The sequence below is a fragment of the Populus alba genome, chromosome 4 (assembly GCF_005239225.2).
Source record: "Populus alba chromosome 4, ASM523922v2, whole genome shotgun sequence".
In the NCBI taxonomy this organism is placed as follows: domain Eukaryota; kingdom Viridiplantae; phylum Streptophyta; class Magnoliopsida; order Malpighiales; family Salicaceae; genus Populus; species Populus alba.
In genome coordinates this window covers 11,540,988-11,552,924 of record NC_133287.1, presented here as the reverse complement: position 1 = coordinate 11,552,924, position 11,937 = coordinate 11,540,988, and the positions used below count along the sequence as shown (strand labels likewise).

Below are 11,937 nucleotides of genomic sequence, written 5' to 3'. Positions count from 1 at the left end.
AAGGCACATAAGCCTCGCAGAGATTTTCCATGTTTTGAAGGGGAAGATGTTCACAAATGGTTGTATAAATGCAATCAGTATTTTGACATGGAAGAAATAAAAGGAGCAGAGAAAGTTAAGCTTGCTTCTTTTTACTTGGATGGCATGGCTCTATACTGGCATCAAAATTTTACAAGAAGCTTGGGAGATCAAGAAGCAACGTGAGAGGAATACACTGAAGCATTGTGTGGACGATTTGGGTGCCAACAAAATCCACTTGAAGAACTGATGGAATTAAGGCAGACAAGCAACTTGGAAGCCTATATTCAAGACTTTGATATTCTATGGAACAAAGCAGACATCAGTGAAAAACAAGCAATGGTATTCTTCATTGGAGGATTGGAGATAGAGATCAAAAATCCAGTAAAAATGTTCGACCCCAAGGCATTAAAACAAGCCTATAATCTTGCCAGATTGTAGGATAATACTTTAGCCTATAGAATGTCACTACCTACACCACACCAATACACTTCCCAAGTCATACCTAATGTTATTTCTTTAAAACCAAGCACACCACTACCCTATTCAAGACCACAGACAACACCAAACCACAACACATTCAAACCACAACAAACTGGCATATTACCTACTCCTACTATACATTTTTCACAAAAACCTACCAGATCCATACGACCTAGAGATTTGGAAGAAAGAAGGGCCAAAGGACTATGTTTCTGGTGTGATGAACGTTTTACTCCAGGTCACAGATGCAAAAACAAACAGCTATACTCTTTATGCATAGTTGAAGATGATGAGGATAATATGGACCGAGAGGGAGAAATCAATATTGTTGAACAGGAGTCACTCATCCCTCACATTTCTCTCAATGCTCTGGATGGAACAAGAAGTTGCCACACCTTAAGAGTAACTGGGAGAGTTGACCAGCATTCTATTTATATTTTGATCGACTCTGGCAATACCCATAACTTCCTTAATAGTGCAACTGCCAACAAACTACAATGCTTAGCCACACCCATAAGGACATTGGTGGTCGAAACAGCAAATGGAGGTATTATGCACTGCTCATCTATTTGCAGGAATTTTTAGGTGGAAAATGCAGGGGGTTAACTTTGAGACAAATGTCTTCATTATTGATTTAATCAACTGCGACATGGTTCTGGGTATTCAATGGCTTGCAACCCTTGGAAATATCGTTTCCAACTACAAGGACCTCTGTATGTCCTTCATTTGGCATGGTCAAGATGTCTTGCTCAGAGGCACTGATTGCACCAAAATCTAAGCTATTGAGCTTGCACAGCTTAACAGTTTGATGCTTAATCCTATGCAGCTAGCAGGTATGAATCTATGCAGTTTAATAACTTTTGAGGAGGAGGAAGACAGAGTATATTCTATGCCACCCTCAACCACATACGGCCATCAGGAACAGAATGACTTGGACAAATTGCTAGAGTCTTACAAGGAGTTATTCAAGGCACCTGAAGGTTTACCTCCAATCAAGTACCACGACCACTCTATTCCTATGAAGGAAGGAGCTCAAGCCAATCAACCTTAGACGCCTTATAGGTATTCTGGAGTACAAAAAGATATACTCGAGAAAATGGTGGAGGAAATGCTTGCATCTGGAATTATCCAACAGAGCAACAATCCATTTGCTTCTCCTGTGGTATTAGTAAAAAAGAAGGACGGATCCTGGCGATTTTGTGTTGACTACAAGGCCCTCAGTCAACTCACTATCAAGGATAATTTTCCAATCCCTATAGTGGACGAATTGCTAGAAGAACTGGTAGGAGCAACAGTGTTCTCCAAGGTGGACTTACGTTCTGGTTATCACCAGATTCGAATGACTTCTAGGGATATATTCAAGACAGCTTTTCGGATGCATAATGGTCACTATGAATTCTTGGTCATGCCGTTTGGCCTTACTAACGCCCCTGCCACCTTCCAAAGCTTAATGAATGATGTATTCAAAAAATATCTCAGGAAGTTTGTGTTAGTTTTCTTTGATGATATTCTCATTTACAGTCAATCCATGACAGACCACCTGCAACATTTACAGATTGTATTTGAGTTACTTCAAGAACATCATTCATTATTGATTTAATCAACTGCGACATGGTTCTGGGTATTCAATGGCTTGCAACCCTTGGAAATATCGTTTCCAACTACAAGGAACCTCTGTATGTCCTTCATTTGGCAATGCGTCAAGATGTCTTGCTCAGAGGCACTGATTGCACCAAAATCTAAGCTATTGAGCTTGCACAGCTTAACAGTTTGATGCTTAATCCTATGCAGCTAGCAGGTATGAATCTATGCAGTTTAATAACTTTTGAGGAGGAGGAAGACAGAGTATATTCTATGCCACCCTCAACCACATACGGCCATCAGGAACAGAATGACTTGGACAAATTGCTAGAGTCTTACAAGGAGTTATTCAAGGCACCTGAAGGTTTACCTCCAATCAAGTACCACGACCACTCTATTCCTATGAAGGAAGGAGCTCAAGCAATCAACCTTAGACCCTATAGGTATTCTGGAGTACAAAAAGATATACTCGAGAAAATGGTGGAGGAAATGCTTGCATCTGGAATTATCCAACAGAGCAACAATCCATTTGCTTCTCCTGTGGTATTAGTAAAAAAGAAGGACGGATCCTGGCGATTTTGTGTTGACTACAAGGCCCTCAGTCAACTCACTATCAAGGATAATTTTCCAATCCCTATAGTGGACGAATTGCTAGAAGAACTGGTAGGAGCAACAGTGTTCTCCAAGGTGGACTTACGTTCTGGTTATCACCAGATTCGAATGACTTCTAGGGATATATTCAAGACAGCTTTTCGGATGCATTAATGGTCACTGAAATGAATTCTTGGTCATTGCCGTTTGCCTTACTAACGCCCCTGCCACCTTCCAAAGCTAATGAATGATGTATTCAAAAAAATATCTCAGGAAGTTTGTGTAGTTTTCTTTGATGAATATTCTCATTTACAGTCAATCCATGTACAGACACCTGCAACATTTACAGATTGTATTTGAGTTACTTCAAGAACATCAGCTGGTAGCTAAACGCAGCAAGTGTGCCTTTGGTATACCTCAAGTTGAGTATTTGGGGCATGTCATTTCTAAAGAAGCAGTAGCTACGGATCCCAGGAAGATTCAGGCTGTGAGAGATTGGCCAGAACCACAAAATGTCAAGCAACTAAGGGATTTTTAGCCTTACAGGTACTATCGCAGGTTTGTCAAGAATTATGATTCCATTAGCAAGCCCCTCACTCAATTACTTAAGAAAGATGCCTTTATTTGGTAGGAAGAGGCGCTTACAGCTTTCAACTCCTTAAAACAGGCTATGACTCAGCCTCCAGTTCTTTCCCTGCCTGATCTTAACCAACCTTTTGTGGTGTTGAACAGATTGCATCAGGTTTAGGTCTAGGAGCTGTACTCATGCAGGGAGGGCATCCTATTGAGTTCATCAGCAAGGCTCTAGGACCCAGGCAACAAGCCTTATCAACCTATGAACGAGAAATGCTAGTTATCTTACAGGCAGTCACCAAGTGGAGACATTACCTTTGGGGCAGGCATTTCACAATCAGAACTGACCATGTTAGTCTCAAATACATGCTGGCTCAAAAGGTATCCTATCCCTCTCAACACTTATGGCTAACCAAACTCTTAGGTTTTGACTATGATATCGAGTATAGAAAAGAGAGGGAAAATATTGCTGCTGATGCATTATCTAGATGTTCCAGTAGTGAAGTATTCTCCCTTACACTCTCCACCATTTCGACCAATTTATTAGAAGCCATTCAGGCATCTTGGAAAACAGATATCAATCTAGTAAGGATCATCACTCAGCTGCAACATGATCTTAATTCACATCCATTTTATGCATGGACGAATGGACATTTATATAGAAAGGGGAAACTAGTGGTGGGCAATAATCCTGATTTACAAGGGCAACTCATCTCACTCTATCATGATTCTGCTTTAGGAGGGCACTCTGGCATCACGGCCACGACTAAACGAGTAGGATCACTGTTCTATTGGAGAAAACAACAGAAGCATGTGCGGGCATATGTAAGGGCATGTCACATTTGCCAGAAAAACAAAAATGAAAATGTCCTCACTCCTGGCTTACTTCAACCCCTCCCTATACCCCTGACACCATTTGTGGATATCAGTATGGACTTCATCGAAGGTCTGCCAAATTCTAAAGGGAAAAACGTGGTACTGGTCGTCGTAGACAGGTTCAGCAAATACGCACATTTCATTGGCCTTTCCCACCCTTATACTGCAACCTCAGTTGCAGATGCCTTCATGAACAACATTTACAAACTCCACGGGCTACCAGCTTCTATAGTCAGTGACAGAGATCCTGTGTTTCTAAGCAAGTTTTGGAAGGATCTATTCACCTATCAAGGAGTCCAATTGTTACACTCTACAGCTTATCATCCTTAGACTGACGGACAAACCGAAGTGGTGAATCGCTGCTTGGAACAATACTTAAGGTGCATGACCAATAAGGTGCCAGATCAATAGTCCAAATGGCTTCCTTTGGCCGAATGGTGGCACAATACCAACTTTCACTCCTCCCTCAAGACCACTCCTTATAAAGTTCTATACGGCCAAACCCTCTCAATCCACATATACCTTACTTTCCTAAAGATTCCAATATAGAAGCTGTAGATCAACAGTTAACCCTACGAGAAGACATGCTCAAAACTATTAAAGCCAACTTGCAGCTAGCTCAACACCATATGGTACAACTATCTAACAAAAGGCGTAGTGAACGCACCTTCACAGTGGGAGATTGGGTTTATCTCAAGTTACAACCCTACAGGCAGCAAACAGTGAGTAGGCAAACTTCACACAAATTGGCAGCAAAATACTATGGTCCTTATCAAGTTACATCATGCATAGGGGCCATAGCATATCGATTAAAACTTCCTAGTTCTAGTGCAATACACCCATTTTTTCATGTGTCCCAACTAAAGCAACATGTGGGACATAAGATCGTCCATGATAATTTACCAACCCTGCACGAGGAGCCTGGACTGCAACCCCAAGCCATAACATGACAGAGAATGGTTCGACATCAACAAGCAAGCAGCAACCCAGGTTTTGATTCACTGGAAGACCCTTTCACCATCTGAGGCCACATGGGAATTTGCTGAGGATCTTTGTCTGAGGTATCCACAATTATTCATTGAGGACAAGGAACTGTTTTAAGGGGGTGATATTGTTATGAAGCGGGAAGGACTGTGGCGCGAAAAATATAAATACTTTCAAATCAAAAGGAGGTTAAAGCTACGATGACGTTTTGAACATCCTCCCTCAAGCTTATACGCACCGTTTAAATAAATCAGTAGCACGCCGGGCTGATGTGGCACGCCGGGCTGATATTAATAATTGTTTTCTTCATTCTGTTATTATTCTGTTAGTTGTTACAACAGCAAGAGCCTCATGTGGCATTCTAGATTCCATTTAGTTTTCTATATCTGTAAACGTGTATGTAACAGAGAACAATAAGAAAATAATACAATCAACGTGTTCTCTTCCTCTTCTCTGCTTTCTCTCTTCTCTTCTCAAATTCTTCTCATTCTTTGTTATTCAAAATGTCCTCATACTAACTAGAAAAACCCCAACTATCCTAGCTACGCAAATTAATACTCTCTCAATCGATTCTCTCAGAATTTAGCTTGCAACAGGCCTCGTTTGTTTCCTTGGAAACTGGTTTCCGGAAACTAGTTTCCAAACTTTCCTGTGTTTGTTTATCATTAGAAAAGTTGGTCAACGGAAAATACTTTCTGGTCAACGAAAAATACTTTCCAGTCAATTTTAGTCAATGAAAAATTTGGTTTGGTTTTCAGGAAAGTGTTTTCCCTTTAGCTGTGTTTGTTTTCCGGAAAGTGGTTTCCGGGAAATCACTTTCCAAACTTTCTTGTGTTTGTTTGCCATTAGGAAAGTTGGTCAATGAAAAATACTTTCTAGTAAAAGGAAAATTTGGGCTTGGTTTTCAGAAAAGTGTTTTTCCTAAAAATTTAGGGGAAAACACTTTCCGGAAGTTGTGAAAAAATTTAGAAATGTCATTATTTGCTGATTATATCAAATTTGATCCTCAAACTTTTGATCGCTATATATATATATTTTGTTTTTTAATATTTATTTTCAATTTCATCTCTTAAAATTTTATTTTTATATTAATTTTGGTCCTTATTTTATAATTATTATTTGTTTTTTTCTTATCATTTTTTTATTGAAAATTTTTATCTATCAGATTTGGTCCTCATTCTTTTGATTGGTTACTTATTTTATTAAAATAATTTATGAAATGTTTGATTATTATTATTTTAATTTTCTTCATCTTTTATTTTTTTAATTTTTTAGATTTGATCTCTATTATTTTGATTATTATTTATTTTATTTGAGATAATTTATGAAATTATATATATTTTTTTAATTTTCATTCTCATTCAACTTTTTAATTTGTAAGATTTGTTTCTTATTATTTTAATAAACTTGAGAAAAAATAAAATGTTAATAAGTTATTTTCCAGCTCATTTTCCATGACATAACCAAACACTGGAAAATGTTTTCCAGCTTATTTTTTCATTTACACTACCAAACATCGAAAAATACTTTCTCGGAATTTCACTTTTCCTGGAATTCACTTTCCAAAAGGAAACTAACTTTTCTAGCAAAACAAACGGGGCCTTAATTGCAATTGTAATTTCTCTCAAACTCTTAATTTCACCTACCAAACTCAACATCAGCCTAAAGTTCAATGTTATTTTCATCTTGGTCCTTAGTTTTCTGATTTTGCCACTTGAATTTTTAAATTGACCATCAAAAACTTTTTTTTTTTTTAATTTGACTCTTGATTTGGTCAATTTCAGCCCCTACAACCACAACGCTTTTCTAGTTTGGTTCTTAGTTTTGGATTTCTTTTAATCAAGTTCTTAATTGCCCTATAACCAGCGTTGAAAAGTAAATTTTCAATTTTTAATTCTTATGAAAAGACACTTAAAACGCGAAAAACAACGCAAATACATTAAAAATATATTTTCTTAGATTTTTTTTTAAAAAGACAATGTCAATGTCGATTTGATGAAAAAAATAAATCAATAATTTTTAAATGAGCATGTTAAAAACTAAAATGCGTTGAAGTAAATTTTTTAGATTTTTAATTCTTAAGAAAAGACATTTAAAATGCCAAAAGTAACGCAAAAAACATCAAATATTTATTTCTTAGATTTTTTTGAATATGTTTTTTTTTTTATATAATTTTTGAAATAGAAAAGAAGATAAAAGAATCGAATTATGACAGCTGCAAACAACAAACACGTACCGACGAAATGTGGGGACACATTGTTCAAAAAAAATCAGCACAACAAAAACACACAGTAGCAACGATAAGCGTGCACACACAAACTATGCCGCTATAATTTCTTCCTGCAAAAACCAAGTATTTTTGAAGACTCGACAGCCACATTTTCAATATGTCATAATCTATATTAAATGCTAATGGCATATGAAATTGGAACAGTTTGAATTGACTAAAATTTAACAATAAAACACAAACAAATTGAGTGGAGCAGAAAATGATGCGACGCATCAAAACATTCAATAGCAAATAAATCGAAGAGGATGGAAGATTCCCAGCTTCAAGATTCGAATGAAGATCCAACATACAAGAAGACAAAGCCGGATGCATTGCCTAGCTTCTCGATCTCTCCTCCTAGTCTTTTATAAAATCGAACGATTTATCTGGATACTGAATTGAGAAAATAACAGCTGAATTTGCCAGAGGTGAAAAATCCTTGAAAACAGAAATGGGCAGCCCACATATTGTAGTCATACCTTATCCAGCACAGGGCCATGTGATTCCCTTCATGGAACTCTCACAGTGCCTGGCAAAACAGGGGTTCAGAATCACATTTGTGAACACAGAGTATAATCACAAGAGGGTCTTGAAAGCATTGAGGGGGGACATTAATCTTGGGGGTGGAATTGGTCTTGTTTCACTTCCAGATGGGCTAGAGCCTTGTGGTGACAGAAATGAACTGGGAAAGTTGTCTAAAGCAATTTTTCAGGTCATGCCAGAGAAGCTAGAAGAGCTCATAGACAGGATCAGTATGTCAGAAGGAGAGAAAATTACCTGCATAATTACTGATTGGAGCATGGGATGGGCTCTTGAAGTGGCGGAGAAGATGAAAATCCGACGTGCTATCTACTGGCCTGCTGCAGCTGCCGTACTATGCTCATTGATCAGTATTCCGAAGCTACTACGTGACGGAATCATTGACGGCGATGGTGAGATCATCTATCACAAACCTTTTAGTTATTCTGTTGCAATATTATAGTGAATTAGCGTAAACTGTCTTGTTTCTGGTAAGCAATTTGGTTAAAAACAAGTCGCAATCTCAGATCATCAAAAAGGTACTTGTAATAGGTGACAAGTTCCACGTATCAGATCTTCTAGAGCTTCAAAGCAGGATTACCTGCTATCGATTACTAAAACTTTAATGTTCTTCCTTTCAAGGAACTCCGCTAAATAACCAGATGATTCAGTTGGCACCAACAATGCCTGCAATGGACACTGCAAATTTTGCATGGGCCTGCCTTGGTGACTTTACCACACAGAAAATTATATTTGATCTCACGGTTAAAACCAATGAGGCAGCGAAAATGGCTGACAGGATAATTTCTAACTCGGCTTATGACCTTGAGCCTGGAGCTTTCTCCTTCGCCCCAAACATTCTACCTATAGGACCACTTCAGGCAAGCAACCGGCTAGGAGATCAGTTGGGATACTTCTGGCCAGAAGACTCAACATGTTTGAAGTGGCTAGACCAGCAGCCGCCCAAGTCAGTTGTTTACGTCGCATTTGGTAGCTTTACTGTTTTCGACAAAACACAATTCCAAGAGTTAGCTCGGGGTCTTGAACTATCCAGTAGATCATTCTTGTGGGTTGTCAGGCCAGACATTACCACTGAAACCAACGATGCCTATCCAGAAGGATTTCAAGAGAGAGTAGCCACTCGTGGGAGGATGGTTGGCTGGGCTCCTCAACAGAAAGTCCTCAGTCACCCTTCTGTCTCCTGCTTCTTGAGCCACTGTGGTTGGAACTCCACCGTGGAGGGTGTAAGCAATGGGGTCCCTTTCTTTGTGCTGGCCCATATTTTGCTGAACCAATTCTTAATGAGACCTACATTTGTGATGTTTGGAAGGTGGGATTGAAGTTTGACAAAAACAAATGTGGGATCATCACAAGGGAAGAAATAAAGAAGAAGGTGGAGACGGTCATTTGTGATGAAAAAATCAAGGCAAGAGCCGCAGAGCTCAAAAGATTGGCCACGCAGAATGTTGGAGAAGCTGGTTATTCAAGCCAGAATTTGAAGAACTTCATTGAATGGATTAAGTCATGAACAAGAAGAGGTTTTAAACTTGTACACTGTGCTCTAATCTCTGTTTTTCTTTCGATTCCGGCACGAACTTTGGAAAATAAAAGGAAGAAAGAGAACTTAATTGTTAAATACCTTCTTCCGCAAAAACTACAAATTAAGTATATCATACACATGCACTCACACACATACCCACAATCGCATAAACACGTAACAAAGCAAACACAAAGGAAGAAAAACAAGATAAGAAACAGAAACTGCATAGATACCAAAAGTAATTAGAATCTCACTTGTGCAGAAGTGCTTCTATTCAGATGTGATTTATACCCAAAACATCTCCATGGCTAATGAATAATATGTCATGTCATGCATTCAATTCAGTCGGTTGATTACAATTTTATTTATAAAAATTATTTATTATTTGTCACACATATGTCTCATCAGCTTTAAAAATTTTCTTGAAAAAGAATGAATTTCTTGCATCTTCTTCTTTGATGAGAAACGGTCTTATTTAAGGAGTTGCCACCTAGTATTATGGTCACTAGAAACCCCAACTGAATCAATTAAAGATTCTATGATTCAGGACTGATTACGTTAAAAGAAAAGTTATTATCACTCCTTAAATATTCTGTCTGATGCATTGCTGGTTTTGTCTTAAATTGTTAAACGTTTATTAACTTAGGCTATGATAATTTACTTATAATATTCTTAACATCGGCGTCAATGAATATTCAACTACGGATACTTCTAACTTTAGCGTTAGTAAATATTACGTAGCTATAAAATAAATTTAGATCAATATTTTTATTTCTGACTCTAGCGTCAGTGAATAAACAAAATAAATTTATTTTTTACTCACGCATATATTTTTTTTATCTTTCTAGCTAAAAAAATAAAATACATGAATAATATAAATTTAAAATCGGTTATTTTTAATTCTTGAACTTTGATGTCAGTGAATAAACCGATAAATTTATATTATTTTTATTAATGTATATACATTTTATTTTTTATTATTTTTTTTATTTTTGGAACTGGGCTACTGGGCAAAAGAAGAAGAAGCACGCGTGAAGTAAATTCACGCGTGCATGAATAGTATGAAGGTAATTAATACCTTCACACTGCATTTGAAATTTTATTGAATGCAGAGAATGAAACTTCCTGTGCAGCGGAGGACGGCGCAGCAGACGAATGGTCGTGGTGGCTATTTTCTTTTGTCTCTCGGTGTGGCTCCACTGTCTTTTGGGTTCTTTTTCTGCAGGCACGAAATGGTTGCCCCTCCGTTTTTCTTTCCTTCTCTTCTCTGTCTCTTTGCTTTTTTTTTCTTCTTTTTATTTGCTCTGTTTTTGCGTTGCCTTTTATGCCCTGTTTTCCTCCGTTTTCCTCCTTTGTTTTTGTGTTTTCCTTGTTCTGTCGCCTCTGTTTTCGGAGGCTGGTATTGAAGAAAGATGAAGTCGGTGGTGATGTGGAGGTTTGGTTCTCTGTGTGTGGTTGCTTTCTTTTGTTTCCCGTTGTGGCTCCACTGTCTTTGTTCCTGCTCCCCTTCCTCTCTCTCTCTTTTTTTTTCCTATTCAGGGGTCTCTTTTTCTCTTAGTTTCCCCAGCTTTTTTCTTCAATTTTTCTTCCCCTTTTCAGTCCAATCCCCCTCTGTTTTCTGGGTTTTTTCTCTGGTCTTTCGTCCAATCTCCCTTCCTGTTTTTCCTCTGCTTTTTTTCTTTCCTTTCTCCCCCAGTTTCTCTGCTCTGCTCTGCCTTTTATAAGGCCAGAGAGCTTAAAAAACCATTACCTCCACGAACGGGATCGTGGTAGAAGACATGGTCACGATTTGGATCGGATGCATTGTGATTTTCCTGTTGAATCGGCTGCTATCTGCACGTAACGGACGGGATGACGGACAGGATTGCAAACGGCACCGTTTGACTATTTTCAATTTGGTTCCTAAAAGTTTTAAACTTAACAACTGAGATCTTAATCAGTAATAATTAATTTCTAATTGTGCCCTTGGATTAATTTCAATTGAACTCTCAGTTATAATGCTATTTACACAACAGTCCTGGGTTTCTGGAACTATTCAATTTGGATCCCTTGACTTTTAATTTTCTAGCAATTTTTCTTTGTATGAGCTCCAAACTTTGATGTTTCTTTCAATTGAAAACCCTTGATTCCTTTAATTAATTAAAATCAAAGCTTAATTAAGTCCTCAAACTCATTAATTCTTTAATTAAATCATGATTTCATTAATTAAACTAAATTCAAATTTTAAATAAACTCTCAAACTTATTAATTCTTCAATTTCTGACCAATTGACTCTTAAATTTTAAAAAATTTTAACAGTAAACTTTGAATTTGTGTTGTGTCTTAACCAATTCTCAACTATTTTTTTTTAATATTTATATTAAAAATTAGGTATATGATATTATTAATAAAAGAGTTTTTTTATTTTCAATATTCAATTATATTTGACTAACAAATATAATGTTTGATTAATAAATTAGGGTAAAGATAAAATTTGTGGAAACAAAAATTTTTTACATGTAAA

At 37.3% G+C, this 11,937-nt stretch overlaps 1 pseudogene; it reads left to right on the top strand.

Annotated features, from left to right (window-relative positions):
* Nucleotides 1-7,587: 7,587 nt before the first annotated feature.
* Nucleotides 7,588-9,530, top strand: LOC118055097 (UDP-glycosyltransferase 83A1-like; annotated as a pseudogene).
* The last annotated feature ends 2,407 nt before the right edge of the window (nt 9,531-11,937 follow it).